The 19,449-nt window shown below is 38.5% G+C and overlaps 1 pseudogene; it reads left to right on the top strand.

Moving 5' to 3' along the window:
• Positions 1–818: 818 nt before the first annotated feature.
• Positions 819–18,255, top strand: LOC119258227 (60S ribosomal protein L6-like; annotated as a pseudogene).
• Positions 18,256–19,449: the final 1,194 nt, after the last annotated feature.

The raw sequence follows: 19,449 nt of genomic DNA, 5'->3' as shown, positions 1-19,449 counted from the left end.
AGTAGAAGCCGAGAAGCGAAGAAAGAAGCAGAAGAAGCCGAGAGAGAAGCAGAGAATGCCGGAGAGCCCAGATAGAGTGAAGACTTGCTGGGGGCTGGGAGGCCTGCTGTGTACCCCCAGCACCCCTGCCTGCCATGCACCTGGTAATCCCAATAAAAGACCTGCAAAAAAAACCACTGAGGGCTCCAGGACTCCTTAACCCAGTCTGCTGGATCAGAAAATCTGCGCTATATCCATTCCTGCCTCTACACTATACCTGGAGTTTCATTTTTAAAGATTTATTTATTTATGCTTATAAGAACTGGGTATAGGCGAGCAGTGTTGGGGGTGAGAGGATTCGCCAGAGACAGAGTGGGGAGCAGAACAGGCAGAGGTGGAAATACACTGCTGAGGGGAGCAGTGGGCGAGGCAGGAGAGGTCTGCTGTGCCATGTGGGTCACCTCCCTGGCCGGGGATTGAACTCATGCTGCAGTGGCTGTGGACAGCTTCATAGTGCTGCGTCTTAACCCCTTGTGCCACCAGGGAGGCCCCTATACCTGGAGTTTTGATCATTAAAGTTTGATACGCCTATTAGACATCCAATGGAGATGTTGATTAGGCAGTCAAATTGATTAAGTCTGCAACTAAGGGGCAAAGTACATGTCAGAGAAGAATATTTGGGAGTCACTACAATTAAATAAAGATATTTAAAGCCAAGATAACAGATAACAGATGAGCAAACCTTAGGAATAGAATGAAGAGACAGGAAAGAGAAGTCTGAGGATTGTGCCATGGGACTCTATACCCCATGGGGCTGGAAAATGAGGAGGATTTACCCCATGGGGCTGGAAAATGAGGAGGATCCCAGAAAGGAAATTGAGATCAAGTGGCCAGTGAGAGAGGAAGAGAAGAGAAAGCGTCCCGGAAGCCAGGTGGACAAGGGCGTGAACAATTATGTCAAGGGTGGCTGATACAACAAAAAGTAAAACACCAGGAGACAGTGGAGTCTCTGGTGACCTTGATTAGAGAGGGGCCGATGAGGATTAAAACATGACTCATTGGGTGTACTAAGACCTCTGGGTTAGGTGGGAAAGAGCTGGAATGGACACACCCCCTCTTACTCTAGCAATAGATCCTGAGGGATTTAATCAAGCTAATGCTTGCTAGAGGCAACTGTAGGGGCCACATGACCTAAAGAGCCATGAGATTGGAGGGGAATTGGCTGAGAAAATGTGTCCTCGTGCCTAGAAAGGAAAAGCTGGAAGAAATATGCTCAAATTCTTCTTCCTCTAGGTCTCTGGAGATGAACTATGGGTGAGTGAAATGTAGTCCTGCAGAGGAGTTCCTATTCCTTCTGAGCACAGAGTGATCTACCTGCTCCCACCCCACACCCCTCTCCCACCTCCCCATCCCTGCCATTACCTCCCAGATTGTTCTGAGAAAGGAGGAGCGAGAAGTGGATGACCCAGGTGTATGATCAGGAATGGACACAGTGCAGGTTTTCTATGATCCAGCAGACCGGGTAAAGGAGGAGTCAGAGTCCTCAGTGTTTTTTTGCAGGTCTTTTATTGGGATTTACCCAGTACACATCAGGCAAGGGTGCTGGGGGGCCGGAAGGCTGGCAGGCCTCCTAGCCCCCAGCAGTTCTTCACTCTGGGCTCTCTGGCCTTCTGCTTCTCTCTCGGCTTCTGCTGGCGTCCCTGTGACGCCGCCCTTAAAAGCCCAGTCTTAGCCCAGGTGAATCCCATCTACCTCTGCCCACACCCTATTCCAGGTGCCTGCCATCAGGCATGCATTCAGGACCGCAGGGATCCGTCATCTATCCTGATGGCGGGAGGGCAGAAAAGCCTTATATTTTTCCTTATCCTACACCAGGCCTGGGAATTTCATCTCCCAGGTTTGGGTACCACTGCATGGCAGCCTTCCCAGCACAATTGCAACTTCTGTCTCATCTCTGTCTTTCTGATCTTTCCTTGTCTCAGGCCTCAGCCACTCAGGTCCTAGTTCTGTAGATTCTTATTTCCTACCATTTTAGGGATTGCTCCTTCAAAACCTCTTTGTGGTTTAAAAAGAGGTTCCTGAATTGGGAAAATCTGCCTGATCATAGCATGAAGACTAGAACAGTAATTCTTAGGCCTCAAGGTGGTCCCAGGGACTCATTTGGGGGCAGAGGGCTTCATCCAGGGGGCCTCAAACACATCACCCTAAGAGAGCTAGATCGGCTTCGTTTTCTCCTGGCCTTTCCATCTCCCAGGCTGATTCCCCGGGAGGTTCTTCAGCCCAAAGTACTTCACAGGAAGCAAGAAAAAGAGTTCTTGGAAACACAGAGGCCAACTACATGGGGGTGAGCGAGAGGTAAAAGATTTTCTTCCAAAGGGAGGAAGTGCCGTGGAGGATGCTTTCATTTAGCCTGTGATGACAAGATAAGGAATTAATAGGTTTAAGCTGCATCAAGGAACGCTGAGATAACAGCTGGCGATAAACCTCCCAACCAGATGCTGCTCCAGACTACACGGGAGGGACCTGGGCTCCAGCCCAGCTGCCTCAGGAGTCACAGGGCCTCAGAAGCATTAGCAAGGTCATCCCATGGCCTTGGAGTCAGTGGGAAGTGGACAACGCAACCTGGAGAGACCTGGAAAAGGTCTGTCCCAGCCTGGGAAGTGTAGGGTCAGCTAGAACTAACCTTATCCAATGAAGTGACATGATTTTCTGAAAGTTTGTGCAATGATGTCACCTGATCTTGAGAATCCTGGGTGGGACAGACATGGCAGGAACAAGGAAAATGGAGAGGGTTTCTCTCTGCAACTGGACACTTGCAGCATTCGAAACAACTGTCTTTTGAGCAGAATTACTGAAGCTCTGGCATCAAGGATGAGAAGTCCTTGTTTGCTTGGTTTAGGAAATGAGTCCTGCCCACTAGTGACGTTCATGCTTCTGACTTGCTTCTCCTATTTAGATTGGGTCATTGTGACTTAAGGTCAGTCCTACCCCTCTTTGTACCCCACTAAAAAATATGGAAAGGAAAAACCAAACAAATGCATTAAGTGGATTTACAGAATGCATTTGGCAGCAATGAGCATCTCAAGAAGTTGTCAAAGTAAGCTTCTTTATGGAACAGTGCAGACATATTCCAGCCAGAGCAACTCACCAGAACTCATTTTCCAAAAAGTTCTGGGAGAGGGAAGCTTCCTTCTCCTGTTGCTCTTTCTTACTCCATTGATCAGATTTAGGCCTCATCTCCCCAACCATCACTCCCACCTGGGTCTTTATCTTCAGCACTGCTTTTTCCCTCCAAATGCATCGCCCTGAAGTTTGGGGGGCCAGGAAGGCTGGTGAGGAGCACAGAATCAATCATCTTGCACTTCTTTTTCTTTCACTCCATCCAGTAACTTTTCTGAAACCCACTCCCAAAACCCCATGCCAAGATCTGGAACACAAGGGTAATTTGAACCTGCCTCTGCGGATAGCTTCCTCAATGTTTACAGATAGAAGACAAGCTGCAAGATACAGAATTGGATTTGTTATTTGTAAGTCAAACCAGCTGGGATCTCCTGTTGATGGCTACTTCCTTTTGCAAATGCCAAATGTCACTTAAGGTTGGAGCCACTTTCCTTCCCAGAGAGTTGTTTACCCTCCCTGCAGCCCTGCAGCCAGCTTTTCCAGCACCTCTTCCTCCACCAGCTGCTCCCCTGCAAAATGTCAGTGTGCTAGGTCTGCCTGTGCAGTGCCCCCAGGTGGCTCCTGAGAGAATCCTCCAGACCATGAGTCAGCACCTCTTGACAGCCTAACTGAGGCAGTGGAGCTTTTTTAAAAAAGATTTGCTTATTTATTCATATAAGAACTGGGGTGTAGGCCAGAGGTGCAGGGAGTGAGAGGATTCACCAGAGACAGAGTGGGGAACAGAACAGGAAGATCTACTGAAATACACTGCTGAGGGGAGCAGCGGGCGAGACAGGAGAGGTCTGCTGCCCTGTGTGGATAGCTCCCTGGCTGGGGATGGGACTCCTGCTGCAGAGGCTGGTGATAGCTTCATAGCACTGAGACTTTAACCCCTGCACCACCAGGGAGGCCCTCCCCTCCATTTTTTTTTTAAAGATTTATTTATTTATTTATACAAGAACCAGAGTACAGGCTAGATTCACGGGAGGGTGAGAGATTTCACCAGAGACAGAGTGGGAACAGAACAGGCAGACAGATGAAATACACTGCTTAGGGGAGCAGCGAGCTCGACAGGAGAGGTCTGCTGCGCCATGTGGGACCCTCGCCAGCAGGGATTGAACCGGCACTGCAGAGGCTGTGGACAGCTTCACAGCGCTGCGCTCAACCGCCCGCGCCACCAGAGGAGGTCCCCTCCCATCCATTTTTAAGAGATCAACTAAAAGTTAATTTACACAACGTTCTAAACCAAAAATCACTTTGTGAAGAAAAAGAAACACTTGGTTTAATCTACCACTCACTGGAGTAAGCATCAGAGTGAGTTAATATATCTTTAAGGACAACTTCATTTCAATTTGGTAGTCTTAAATTATCATAGAAAAAGACTCTTTTTAAGTTGGTCAGCATCCATTTTATCCTCCATTGGAGGGGAACACTTTGGGAACTGGAACATGTTATTTAAAAAGTTCCATATGCAAATTTCCATTTACCAAGTCTTTGTTGATACCCGCTATGTACTGAGTTTCTGTCTTTAAAGAACACACAATCTACTTAGAGGAAGGTAGAAGAGAAGAATATAGCCATATAAAAAGATTTGTTAAATCCTTTGTACTGTTAGCCAAGGGCCAGCTGAGGCTTACAGGCACACAATGTATTGGGTATTCAATGCTGGGAATCATAGTAGGCTGGGGTGATCAGGGGAGGCTTCATGCCAGGCAGGATTTGAGTTGAGGCTCCAAGGAGTGGCCCATGTGGATAATGTGGAAAATGTGGGCGTGGGGTTTGATGACAAAAGTTCAGCACTTAGCTCCCCGCATGCCCCCCTCCCTCCTGCAAAAAAAAAAATAATAATGGACCTCTAGCATTGGCCAATTTCCATGGTATAAATACACCCACCATGGTTAATTTCATGGTCAATTTCAAGGTACTAATGTGTAGTTAGTGAACAAGGAATCAGGAAGAGATGCTCACCATTAAATAGCATTTTTGCATATAGATACAATAGAATTTATATATATTATTCAAAACATGAATAAAATGCAGTAAAATAATTAGGAAGTGACACTTTTTGAGCATTTATTTACTTTGTTCTTAATATCATGCATATAACTTAATTTTAAATGATGGTTCAGCCTAACAAATGGGATCACAAAACCCAGAATATTTAATGGTTCTTATGGGCCAGCCTCAGCACACTGCTGGGTAGTACAGATGAAAGTGTGGAATGGAGATTTTTACAGGGAGTTGGTGGATATTGTACCTAATGAAAATGCCTTGGTTGCACTAGTGATGATTAGTCTTTCCTTGATGTTTCTGTTCACATTCTACTTCCTTTTCAGTTGGATCTAATTCTAAAGACTCCAACTGCTAGGAACCCCAACTGCCTGCCTCCGAAGCTCCATAGAAAAATCTTACAGAACTTTCCTTTTTTTTTGCTTTTTTTTTAACTCCATGAAAGATTGTCACTGCAACATCATTGGTCAGAGGTCACTTAGGACAAGTGTCCTTCTCCAGGGAACAAGTCAAGAACGTCTGCCTCCTTTTACTCTCTTCCCAAGGCTCCCATGCTGGAACCTGTTCACAGAACATCTGAAAGAAAAGACAGCATTCCATAAAAGATCCTTTCTGGAAGGCATTTGAAAGAGAAGAGTGAGGGCCTTCCCTGGTGGCGCAGTGGTTGAGTGCTGAGCTGTGAAGCTGCCCACAGCCTCTACAGCACTGGTTCGATCCCCGGCCGCCTGGTGAGGGTCCCACATGGCGCGCAGAGCCCGCTGCTCCCCTCAGCAGTGTATTTCGTCTGTCTGCCTGTTCTGTTCCCCACTCTGGCTCTGGTGAATTCTCTCACCCTCCCACGCTTCTGACTGTACCCAGTGCTTGTATAAATAAATAAATAAATCTTTAAAAAAAAAAAAGAAAGAGAAGAGTAAGTGGCCCCAGGAGAGACTACATTTACTTCTCTTCATGAAAGATGATCTTAAATACAATGTGTGCTCATACTGGGCTTTCTAACCCATTTATGATAGCCTCTGGACATCATTATATGAATTTGAAGCTCAGGAATATGAATACAGTGATACATTAAAGAAATATATCTGTCTATTTAAACATCACCCTTGAGTTGTTACCATGCCCCAATTGCTGACAAATTTCTTCTCCTGGGCCAAGGAGTGATGTGAAATTATTTGAAGGGGTGAACATGTTCTATTTTAAATCCTACTACCAGAATCTTCTTTTGGAATTTTTGAAGGTCTCTCATCTCAGGCTCTTTGGAGGCCTCTTTGAATTTTTATGCACTGATCACATTTGTTTTTGTAGCATGCGGTTTTATTTCCTCAACTGATATTTTTGCAATTGCAGTAGTGGAAGAAACACCAGCACAATGTTCTGATGATACCAAGAGAAAAAAAAGTATGTAAAGCACAGAAGAAATTTGAGGACCAGCATTGAGACAAATGAGGAAGATCCCACTGAAAGACTTAGGAGTAACCAGAAGAACCCCAGAGACTAGAATCTGACAAAAGCAATCACAAAACATTTTTTTCTAATTTTTGCATAGAAGAACTGGGGTGTAGGCCAGAGGTTCAGGGGGTGAGAGGATTTACCAGAGACAGAGTGGGGAGCAGAACAGGTGCATTTACTGAAATACACTACTAAGGGGAGCAGCAGGTGAGATAGGAGAGGTCTGCTGTGCCAAATGTGTTAGCTCCCTGGCAGGGGCTTGAACTCATGCACTGAGTTAACGCCTATGCCACCAGGGAGGCCCCAACCACAGAACATTTTTAAAGAAAGAAGATGTGATGTTCAATAAGATAAGATAATTTATTATAAAAGGTTCCAAACTGTTGAGCACTGAAACCATTTCCTATTCATCTTATAGTCAGTGGGGAGATTGATAATGCCCTAATTATTATAAACACTTAAAGATTTGAGCAAATGTTCAGATTGGTTTTCTTCATTTTTAGCATTTTTTAATTTTACTATTTAATTATTATTGACTAATTATTTATGAATAAAATAATTTAATCCATTAAATAAATAATACAGAATAGACTTTAATCTAACCCACTTGGTTTATTCATTACCTACTACCTATCAAAGGTCATGGACTCGGAAGTTTTAGAACTGCATTAAATTTGTAGCAATTTTCTTTAATTTTTAAAACAAGGATCAGATTTTTTCTTTCTATGTTATCTTCAGTTCATTTAAAACAACCATTTTTAGTCCCTAGGAGTAATGAGAAATGTGAATCTTCACAATCAGGAAGTTCTAAAATTTTTATGCTTCAATAAAGGCTATAAAATGTGACTCTCAATTATAAAAGAAAGAGTATGTGATGTTGACGAAAGAGATGGGTAGGTGGGGAGATTTAGTGTGGGAAATAAGGGAAGGCTTCAATTTTCATAATGATCTCTTGCCAGATTTACTCAACATTTCAAATCTTTACTTGACTCAACTTCTTAGAAGTCATTGGATTCCTGGCTCATTTGTCTTTGCAGGTACAAAGCTCTCTACTTCGTCCTCTACCGTTTTATTGATGTTGCCTTTAGAATGATGAACACCTCAAATGTAACGTGGATAAAATAAAATGATTGATTTCCTACCCTTTCCTCATCTCACATGATTTTTTCTGAGGTCTTCCCCAGCTTAGTATGTGGTTTTCTTGTCTATAAGCCAAATACCTTGGAGGCAGCCTGATTTCTCTTTCCTTCATTTGCTACATATGTTGTTTTATGCCCGTTAACACAATGCTTTGCAGAGTAACAATCAACAAATATTTGTTTTCTATAATTTAATACAGGAAAATTCACTTGAGCCCTGATGTTTTACTTATGCTTCCTTTGTCTTTTTTGATAATACACGATAGGTAGAATGAATGAATGATCTAACTTGAAAAAACAAGAGAAAATAACAGCAAAAATACTTTTAAAAATAGACTTTTTTTAGGACAATTTTAGATTTACAGAAAAATTGTGAAGATCATACAGAGGATTCCCAAATATTCTCTGCCTCTTTTCTCCTCTAGTAACATCTTAAATTGTGGTACATTTGTTACAATTAGTCAGCCAGTGTTGATACATTATAAATGTATCATCTAATCTTTGATGGGAATGATCTGAAATCTATACTCTAATCAGAATTTCTTAGTTTCTGCCATATATCTTTCTTTTCCATTTCAGGATCTCCCAATGCACAACATGTGTTTGGTCGTCATGTCTCCTAAGACTCATTGTGGCTATGGAAGTTGCTCAAACTTTCCTCGTTTTTAATTGTTCTGAGGAGTACTGATTATTCATTCACCATTAGAATGATAAACAGCCTCCAGTTATACATGGTTATGGTTGGTGGAGGAAGACCATAGAGATAATGTCCATTCTCGTCACATCAAGATGATCAATTATCAAAATGATTTGTCACTTTTGATGTTGACTTTCATCATCCAGCTTCAGAGATAACATTTGTCAAGTTTCTCTTCTGTAAAGTGAATCCTATTCTTTCCTCTTTCCTTACTGTACTCTTTGGAAGGAAGTCACTTTGCATAGATTGTATTTAAGGAATTGGGATTTATATATTCCCCCTCCTTATGCAGCACACTTGCATAAATTTTTTTTTAATTCTTGTGCATGGAAGAACATGTCTTATCTCCTCCATTTATTTATTCAATCATCTATATCATATGGATTCATGGATATTTATTTTATAATTTAGTTTATAATCCAGAACTACTGTAATTATTTTACTGCTCAGATTGTTCCAGTTTTGGCTTTTGAGAGCTCTTTAAATTGACTTCTGTTTCCTTTTGACACAGTCCCATCAATTAAAAGTTTGTGTGTGTGTGTGTGTGTGTATATGTGGTGTTAAACATTTCTTTCCCCATCTTTAAAGAATGCTCCAGGCTTATCTTGTATATTTCCTGCCCTGTCATATAATCAGTCATTTTCTCAAGGAATCTTGACCTCCTTCCATTGGAGAATGGAATTAGAAGCTAAGATCAGGGCACTAGGTATACTTATTGCTACTGTTATTTCTAGGTCCTCTCAGTTAACAAAGATAAGAGATATATATATTTATAGCTATTTTTATACACATGCATATATATACACACGCATATGTATATACTAACTCTGTTATATACACATATCTATAACTATTTCTGTATGTAACCATGCAATCTATATTAAACTAAGCAACAGTGAATACTGATTTGTCCAGCTCTAATCCATTAGCATATGGACCATTCTAGCTTCCTCCCCTTGTTTATCCATAAATTCCTACTTCTATAATGGGTCTCAAGGCTCCCACCATCAATTCCAGTAAACATATATAGTAGTATCAGAATCATTAACCCATACTCATGTGGAAAACAACTTTATCAACTAGAGTTCAGTGTTTATGTTCAATTCCTTCTGACTTTAGGTTTATAGATAATACTCATTTCCAAAGTTAGGTCAGAAATCTTTCTCCCCTTTAGTAAGGTTGTTTCATACATTTTTAATGCCTAAGATCCTCTGCCCTCTTAATGATTAAACCAAAAATATGCATATGTTAAGGTTTATTCTTTGTGCAATAAAATTCTATGGTTTTGACAAATTCATAATATTATGTATCTACCATTATCATATAGAATAATTTCATTGCCCTAGAAATCTCCTGTGCTTCTCCTCTTCAACCCTGTTCCTATTCTGGGTCCTTGGAAACCACTTATGTTTTTCATTTTTTCTATTAATTTTCCTTTCATAGAATGTCATGTAATTGAAGTATGTAGTATGTAACTTTTCAAACTGTCTTCTTTCACTCAGAATATGTATTTAGGGTTCTTCTATGTCCTCATCCAAGATTTTGTTTAAGGAGGATGAATATGATTGAGTTTTGTAGTAGCAGAGTGACACCAAATTCAAATGTGAATAAAATAAGGAAAACTGGGGATTTAAAGTCAGGAAATAGGATGAGGCACTGGTAAATGGAAAAATTACAAGGAAACAGTGTAATTCTTTATTGAACTGACATAATAGACAACAGGGTAGGATCGTAAGACTTTGGGGGTGAGAGATGAGGAATTTGATCAAATATTAAGGGTGATCAGATCAAGGATGGGTGATATTTTCTAAACCGACTCAACAGGAGTCTTGCAAAAAGTGCAAAAAATATCCTGGTGGTGCAAGGGGTTAAGATGCAGCACCATGAAATTATCTGTAGCCACTGCAACGCCAGTTTGATCCCTGGCCAGGGTGGTGACCCATATGATGCCACAGACCTCTCCTGACTTAACCGCTGCTCCCCTCAGCAGTGTATTTCAGTCAGTCTGCCTGTTCTGCTCCCCACTCTCTCTCTGGTGAATCCTCTCACTCCCCACATCTCTGGCCTGTACCCCAGTTCTTGTATGCATAAATAAATAAATCATTAAAAAAAGTGCAAAAAGTAAAATAAATAGACCAAGGACAGGCCCAAATTTGGGGCTTAGTCAGAAAGGACTCGGAGAGGAGCCTCTGACTAAGCCTCAAGCTTAGTCAAGGAGAGCATCTCATTTTATAAACAAACTATATATATATATATATATATATATGGAACTATATATATATATATATATATATGGAAACTATATATATATATATGGAAACTATATGTATATATGTTTATTGCAGCACTGTAATAGGTAAAACCTAGAAACAACCCAAGTGCCAAAAATAGATGACTGGATCAAAAAGATGTGGTATATATAACAATGGAATACTATTCAGCAATCGAAAAAGATAATCTAATGCCATTTACAGCAGCATGGATGAAGCTAGAAGAGATTATGTTCAGTGAAATAAGTCAGAAGGAAAAAGAAAAATATTGGATGGTTTCACTTATAGGAGGAATATAGGGGAATCGAATAAGGGATCAAGGAAAAAAATAATCACAATAAAAAACACAACACAACAAAACAAAAATAAACAGACAATTATAAATCAGAGACATTCTGCAGGGGAGGGGAAAAGAGATGGGCCAAAACAAGGGTTGGAAGAGCACAAGGGACTATGGTGATGGTGCACAGGTGAACTGGTGGTGGAAATTCTATAGGGATGACACCTGAGAAAAGAAAGCAACGTTGTACCAAAGTGAACAGTGATGTAAAACATATAAATAAATACATTATTAAAAAATACACACATGCACACAAAAAAACCACAAAACCTCCCTAAAGTTAAAAAGACATCCATGAAGGAAATAATTTTACCACCCTAAGTCAACAGAATTATTACCCCAATCAAATGGGGGAGAGATGTCAGCAGAATCAGTTTGCTTATGGGCCAGAGATTTTTGGCCAGACACTAGATCTTATTTTCCTGGATCTACTTAGCAACAAACATTTGTTCAGTTTTTTTTTTTTAAATTAATAAATTTTATTTTTATATTCCCCATACAATTGCAATCCCCCCATTCTGACCCCAATCCCTCCCCTCCCGCCCCCCACCCCCCAAAAAGTGTCTCTGGTTCATAGTTTTTGTTGATTTTGATTTTCACTTTCTTATAGTTATTCATTTTCCTGGTCCCTTATTTAAGTATTCTAGATTCCTGCTATGAGTGAGACCATCCGGTATTTTTCTTTTTCTTTTTGGCTTATTTCACTGAGCATGATCCCTTCCAGCGCCATCCATGTTGCTGCAAATTGCATGTGTTTATCTTTTTTGAATGCTGAGTAATATTCCATGGTATATATGTACCACTCAAATTAAAGAGCTTCTGCACAGCAAAAGAGACAATAACAAAAACAAAGAGAAACCCCACCAACTGGGAGAAAATTTTTGCACCCAACACTAATGATAAAGGACTGGTTCAGTTTTTAATAATCATTAAAAAAAACAATCTCTGTGTCCATATCCTTTGGAAAGTATGGATTTTTTTCCTGAGTTTAAGCTATACCATCACGTAACTATTGTCTGATATTAAGTCTGCAGCCTTCCACCCCATTTGCTTCATCAGATGTTTAGATCCAATAAATCTATTTCCTGCCAGATTCCATTCCGAATTCCTTTCAGATACTTTCTGTATGCCTTTGATAGCTACATAATGATAGCTTGTTGAAGTCAGTAAACACTTCCTGTTTGGACTGAAGTCATATGCAGTATAGTAGAGGATATTATATAAACATCATTTGCTCTTCACCCAGCTTCCTCAAATCTTAATATCTTGGTGTGTTTACTTCAGGTTGTAAAAAACATGAAAGCAGTTCTGATGCAGTTGAAGCCTTCAGTGTACTCTTGGACTAATTTTCTTCCTCCCCAGAAGAACACTTTACTGAATTTTGTGTTTATGACTTCCAAGCGTCTTTTGATACTATTATAACATGAATGTACCAAAAAAATTGTTTTGCATGTTCTTAAATTTTATATAAATATTATTTTGTAGATATTCTGTATCTTGCTCTTTCATTGATCTCGTTTTTTGAGAATTACTAATGTTGATACATGTATACTGCAGTCAATTGAACTGCTGTATAATGGATTAATTCAATAACTATATTACAGTTTTTACCCATTTGTTTGGTTGATGAAAATATATTTTTCCCAATTTTTTGCCATTGCAAACAAGTTGTGGCAATTATTATTTTTGCACATCTCTGTTTGAAAGCTCCCTTGGAATATATATAAATGGAATTTCTGGGTTGAAGACATTCATCTTAACTTAATTATTTTCAAATTGCTCTCTAAGAGTTTATGAGTTCCCATAGTTCCCTTTTTCTTGCCAAAAACCTATTTGCAAACTTTTGCGATATGATGAATGTGAAATAGTTTTTCCAATTTATAATTTCCTGGCTACTGTGAGATTGAACATTTTTCTTTTATCCGTTGATTATTTTTCTCTCCTAAGTTTCTTGCTCATATGTTTTACACACTTTTCTGCTGTCATTTTCCCCTTAAATGGATATTAAGCCCCCATACATGTTGATGTTGTAGAAGGCTGCATTCATACGTCAGTAGGATTTTTATAACGAAGTTAATAGTTATTCAGTGTGCCTACACTCTTAGTAATGACAGAGCTCTTATCAAATACTGACAACTCAGATATCCCTTTCTCTCCTACCCTTGCTATTCTGCCATTTTTTAAAAAAATATTTACTGAGCCTCCCTGGTGGCTCAGGGGTTAAAGACAGCGCTATCAAGCTATTGTCAGTCACTGTAGCAGGAATTCGATCCCCTGCAAACCTCTCCTGCCTCACCTACTGCTCCCCTCAGCAGTGTATTTCAGGAGATCTGCCTGTTCTGCTTCCCAGTTTCTCTGGTGAATCTTCTCACCTCCCCCGCAACTTTGGCTTACATCCCAGTTCTCTTACAAAATAATAAGTAAATAATTTTTTAAGATTTATTTATGCATACAGGAGCTGGGGTGAAAGCCAAAGGTGCAGGGGGTGAGAGGGTTAACCAGAGAGAGTAGGGAGCAAAACAGTCAGATCTACTGAAATACACTGCTGAGGGGAGCAGCAGGTGAGGCAGGAGAGGTCTGCTGCACCATATGTGGGTTAACATTAGCTATATAATACATATCTATACTATTTGACCCCCTGGCTGGGAGTTGAACTCAGGTTGCAGTGGTGATAGCACTGAGACTTAACCCCACCAGGGAGAGCCTCTATTCCATCATCTTGAAGCTGATATATGCTACTGAGAGTCACATATGTAATTTTACATTTTGTAGTAGCCCATTTAAAACAATTAAAATAGATAGCGAAAATCATCTTAGTTATATAATTAATATATATCCAAAATATTATCTTTTCAATTCATATAAACATCATTAATGAAATATTTTATATTCTTTTTTGATATTAAGTCTTTGAAATCCAATAGGTATTTTATACTTCATCACATTCCAATTCAGATTTGCCCATTCCAAGTGCTCAAGGGTCACATATAGTTAGTGGATAGTTATAGTTTTAGTCTACAGTTTTCATTTTTGCCTATTTCAAACATAAAAATGACCTATAAATACAACTAATAGTAAATTTTCTTGTATAATTGTATACATATTATATATATAAATATATATTCTTCATTAGGGTCAGTGAGTGGACTTTTATTTCCACACTATATATTTGTAGTATAGATGTGTATTCTATAGCTAATATTTACTAGCAAATCTATCCATTTTTGTGTTCACTATTATTTCTTAAATCTCATGCTTTCCCTCTGGATTTGCTTTTTCCCCCCGCTTGAATCACATTATTTTAGTACTTTTAGTAAAGGAATTTTAAATGTAATTTAAAATTTTTTTATAGGTCTGAAATGTCCTATTTTGCCCTTACTCTTAATACTGGTATAGTGGTTATAATACTATGGGAACATTCATTTTCCTTTAGGGCTTTAAAGATATTACTCCATTATTTTCTGTTTTCAGATGGTGAGGCTGGCTTTTAGTGCCCTTTATCTTTATTTAAAGAGCTGAATTCTGGCATCATTTGCCTTCTTTTGGGTGAAAGTCCAGCAGACTTGTAGCTTTAACCTTACTCATTCCTTTGTATTCCTCTTCAATTTTTAATCTGTGGTGATTCTTATTTTATTTTTGAATTAATGATAGCTTTCTAGTATTTTGTTATACATTTTATTTATCATTATGAAAGGATATTTCAAAGCATGAGCTGATGGAATGAAATCATCTTGTCTGGAAGTCAACAATTTTGTTAAAGTGGAATCCTAAGTGTTTTATTTATTTTTCTATCTGCAGTATCATTTCCTTATAATTTTTATCCTATTCCCCATGGTATATAGGAAGATTATTGATTGTATATATATATTTGTAACACACCTTTCTTTCTAACTAGTATGCTTTCTCCATCAATTTTTTTAAGTGAAAGTTAAAATAATTTCCAAATAATTTATTTTATTTTGCTCTGTTTAGATTTGTGTAATTTTGTATGATTTGTATAATTTTCTTTTCTTATTGCATTGGTTAGACCTTTCAGGTTAGTTAATAGTGGTTAACTGTGGTTAACATCCATGTCTTGTGTTTGACTTTAAAGAAGCTTTATCTCATGTCTCATCATCAAGTATGATAGTGGAACTTGATCCAAAATAAATTTTCTTAATTAAGTTAAGAGACTATCTTTTTTATTTCCAGTTTACTGTCTTTAAAACAAATCAGGATAGACTGTAAAATTATTTAAATACCTCTTAGTTTCCCTCAAGATATTCATATGTTTTGACTTATTGTGTTAATGTATATTGATTTAATAAGATTGAATCACCCTCCATTCCTGGAATAAACCTTATTTTGGTCATGGAATATTATTTTTTTGATATACTGCTGGATTCCACTGCTAATATTTTAGTTAGACTTTTAGATTAAAATAACAAGTGAGATTAGCTTTTAGCTTTCCTTTTTGTGCCTTCTTCGGTTTTGATTTGAGAGTTATGCAGACTTTGTAAAATTAACTGGGAAGTTTTCCATCTTTTCATATGCTCTGAGAAAGTTTAAATAGCATGGGAATTATCTGTTCCTTGAAAGTTTGAAAGAATTCATCTGTGAAACCATCAGATTATTGTTTCTAAATTGTTATTTTTACATTATGGATCTTCTGTTTCAGAAGTAATTTTTAACATTTGCAATTAGTTATTTAACAGACTTACAGCTGTTATTCATACTTAACCCTTTGTTAGACTGGTGTAATTGCTCACTGCCATCATTTTATACCACAGCTTCTCCACTCTTATGCTCTCTTTTGTTAAATGACAGTTAAGACTTTTTAAGAAGAATTATATATATATTCATATTATTGCTCATATGATCATATCTTTCCTTCATACATAAAAAATGATTTTCCTGGGAATAATTCTTGGGCTAAACCTCTTTTCAAAAACTGCAGAGTTTTCTTTTGATGGTACTTCGGTGTAGAAATCTAAGGTAATCTAGTGCTTATTTCTTTGAAGATAATGTTTTAAAAAATATGTATGTTATTCCTGGGTCATACATAATTTTTGTCTGTATATGATAATTTAAAAATTCTATGATATGCTCAGATTTGGGTCATTGCTTATTTACTTTTATCTAGAATGTAGTTTACTTCTTCCATATGCATTGTCACATCTTTTGAGGGGGATTTCAATGCATTTAAATATATGTCTTTTCATATATAAATGTGTTGTTTAGTTTCACTTCTCATTTTTCATGAGGAATGATTCTTAGGTTTTATTATAGTTATTATTCATGTTTGAACGCTTAATCTTCAATAAACTCTGATCTATGCACATGAACGTAACTTGCAGTTTATCTCATGAACGTCTCCTCTATATTCTGGTTTGATTTGTGATATACTTTTAGTTTTATTTTATTCTTTACAATTCTCTTATTTCAACTATATTCACCTCACCTTGTCATCCTTTCATGTTTTCTTTTCTGAATATATTTGCCTTTATTTTTATATATACTCTTTTGAAAGTACCAAAAAGTTTTGTGAATTTCCCAAATCTGATGTTAAATAATTTTATAGACATGTGTTCTGTCCATGAATCTTTGGATTGAGTTTTCTTTCCTCTCATCCTGATGTATTTTTTCATGGATGCTGTTTGGTTTATTTCCTTTACTCTGGAATTTCTATGAACGATAGCTATGTTGACCCAGAGTTTCCCAAAAGATTTGAGAATTACTCCCAGCATTCACTACATTCCCTCTTCAGGTCCACAGTTGATTGTTTGGTTCTCAGTCAGACATCTGGTGTTCCCCCTACCCCACCCCCCGCTCACTACCACTCTTCTTTAGGAAACTGGGAGCTCACTATTCCTTCCAAGTTTATACCACATTATCCCATCTCTAGGCCACTTTTAGGATACCTTGCAGAGACTAGGCATTTACTTTCATAGAAATTTTGAAATTAGAAAGACAAGGGGAGATCTGTTTCTCCATGTTCTAAGCTCAGATGAACTGTAATATGAAATTCACTAACAGTTTACAACCATGTTTTCTACCATGTGGAAAAAAGAAGTGTCGAAATCTGACCCAAAGAGAGTAAAAGAAATGACAAAACAGTTAAACATGGAGAATAGAGAATAGAAGGAACCTTAGCCTCCCTGGTGGTGCAAGGGGTTAAGTCTTAGCACTCGGAAACTATCCACAGCCACTGCAGCACAGAGGAGTTGGATCCCCGGCTAGGAAGGTGACCAACATGGGGCAGCAGACCTCTCCTGACTCACCCGCTGCTCCCCTCAGCTGTGTATTTCAGTTGATCTGCCTGTTTGGCTCCCCACTCTGTCTCTGGTGAATCCTCTCACCCCTCCCCTGCATCTCTGACCTGCACACCAGCTCTTGTATGCATAAATAAATAAATCTTAAAAAAAAGTAAAGAAAAGGAACCTGAAACCAAGAAGGCTGATGCAGGTGACAAGGTGAAGAAGAGTAGTAACCCCAGGCCAAAACTCCTAGGAAGCCCCACTGCAGTTGAAACACTGTCCTAGTCAGAGGACTCGGCAGATATTGACAATCTGCTGTGTATTCCAAAAAGTATTCAGCAGCTAAATTCAGGGCTGAAAAGAAAAAGCAGAAGTTTCTTGCTATGGTCACAAAACCAGTTGGTGGTGACAAGAATGTTGGTGTCTAAGTGGTTATACCTCACAAAATGTGTAGGCACCAGCCTACTGAAGATGTGCCTAGAAAGCTGTTGAGTCATGGTTAAATTATGGCAAAAACCCTTCAGTCAGCATGCGAGAAAACTGGTATCACTCCTGCAACCATTTGGACCTTCCTCACTGGGCACCACAGAGGCCATATGGTGATATTTTTGAAGCAACTGAGCTGTGACTTGCCACTTGAGACTGGACCACTGTCCCTCAATCGAGTTCCCCTGAGTAGAACACACCAGAAATCTCTCATCACCATCTCCAACAAAATTGATATCTGGTGTGAAAATCCCATAACATGTTACTAATGCTTATTTCAAGAAGAAGCTGTGTAAGCCCTGACATCAGGAAAGTGAGATCTTTGACACAGATAAGAAGAAAAAACGAGATGACAGAGCAGCTCAAGGTTGATCAGAAGGCTGTGGACTCACAAATTCTGCTAAAAATCAGTGCTATTTCTCAGCCCCAGGGCTACCTGCACCCTGTGTTTGCTCTCCCCAATGCAATTTACCCTCACAATTTGGTGTGCTAAACTTCTTAGAAAGAATCTAATTAAATAATGATCCATTAAAAATAATAATCAAATACAAAGGGGGAATGGTGATATTTATAGTGGAGAAACCTGACAAATAGCAACCCAACCAGGTCACCAAGGTTAGAAGGATCAGCATTGGAACAAATTAACATAGTTTTTCTACTGACGTGATGTACTAAGAATAGAACAGTAGCCTTTCTGGTTATTTTTCAGAATTTTAATGGAATTAGGTATTAGCTTCTACTATTTCTGTTGAAAAGTCTGGTGCCAATGTTATTTTTGTACCTTATATGAAAGCTTTTTTTTTAAATACACTTTTTAACTGTAGTACCATTGGTTTACGTCATTGTAAATATTTTGAAGTATTGCATCTCCCCCTTCAGGTGCATTCTCTGTAGCACACCCACCACCCATGTACCCATAGTTCTCCACCATAGTCCACTCTCTCCCCAGAAAGCTACTTTTTCTCTATAAAGTCTTTAGCATCTTTTAACCTTAGTGTTCTGACATGTTGTAATGATGTATCTTTTTAAATTTAATTCAATAAATTAATTTCATTTCTAGTTTTATTGAGATACATCACGTTAAGTTTAAGTCTAGTTTTACTGAGATACATCACGTTAAGTGTTCAGCATTATGATTTGACTTACATATATTGTGAAATGATTGCCACAGTAAATTTAGTGAGCATTTATCTCCTCATGTAGATACCAAAGAAATAAAGAAATAAAGAAACAAAGATTTAGTTGTATCAACTTAAGATTTAATCTAATCAACTTTCACATATACCATAAAGCAATGTTAACTATACTCATGATGTTAGGTACTATATTCCTTGTACTTATTTATCTTACAACAGGAAGTTTGTACATTTTGAATACTTCTTTCATGTCCCTTCCATCCTCCCAAGCCCTACCTCTGATGAACAAAATTTCATCTTTTTTTCTGTCAATTTGGTCCTTCCTTCCTTCCTTCCTTCCTTCCTTCCTTCCTTCCTTCCTTCCTTCCTTCCTTCCTTCCTTCTTCCTTCCTTCCTTCCTTCCTTCCTTCCTTCCTTCCTTCCTTCCTTCCTTCCCTCCTTTTTTCCTTTCTTGATTCCACATGTGAAATCTTACATTATTTGTCTTTTTGTCTGTTCTATTTCACTTAGCATAATACACTTGAAGTCCATCCATGTTGTCACAAATCCAA

Source organism: Talpa occidentalis, unplaced genomic scaffold, assembly GCF_014898055.3.
Source record: "Talpa occidentalis isolate TD23 unplaced genomic scaffold, MPIMG_talOcc4v2.1 talOcc4.4, whole genome shotgun sequence".
NCBI lineage: Eukaryota > Metazoa > Chordata > Mammalia > Eulipotyphla > Talpidae > Talpa > Talpa occidentalis.
Note: the sequence above shows the minus strand (reverse complement) of the source record. Positions and strands in the feature narration are given on the sequence as shown.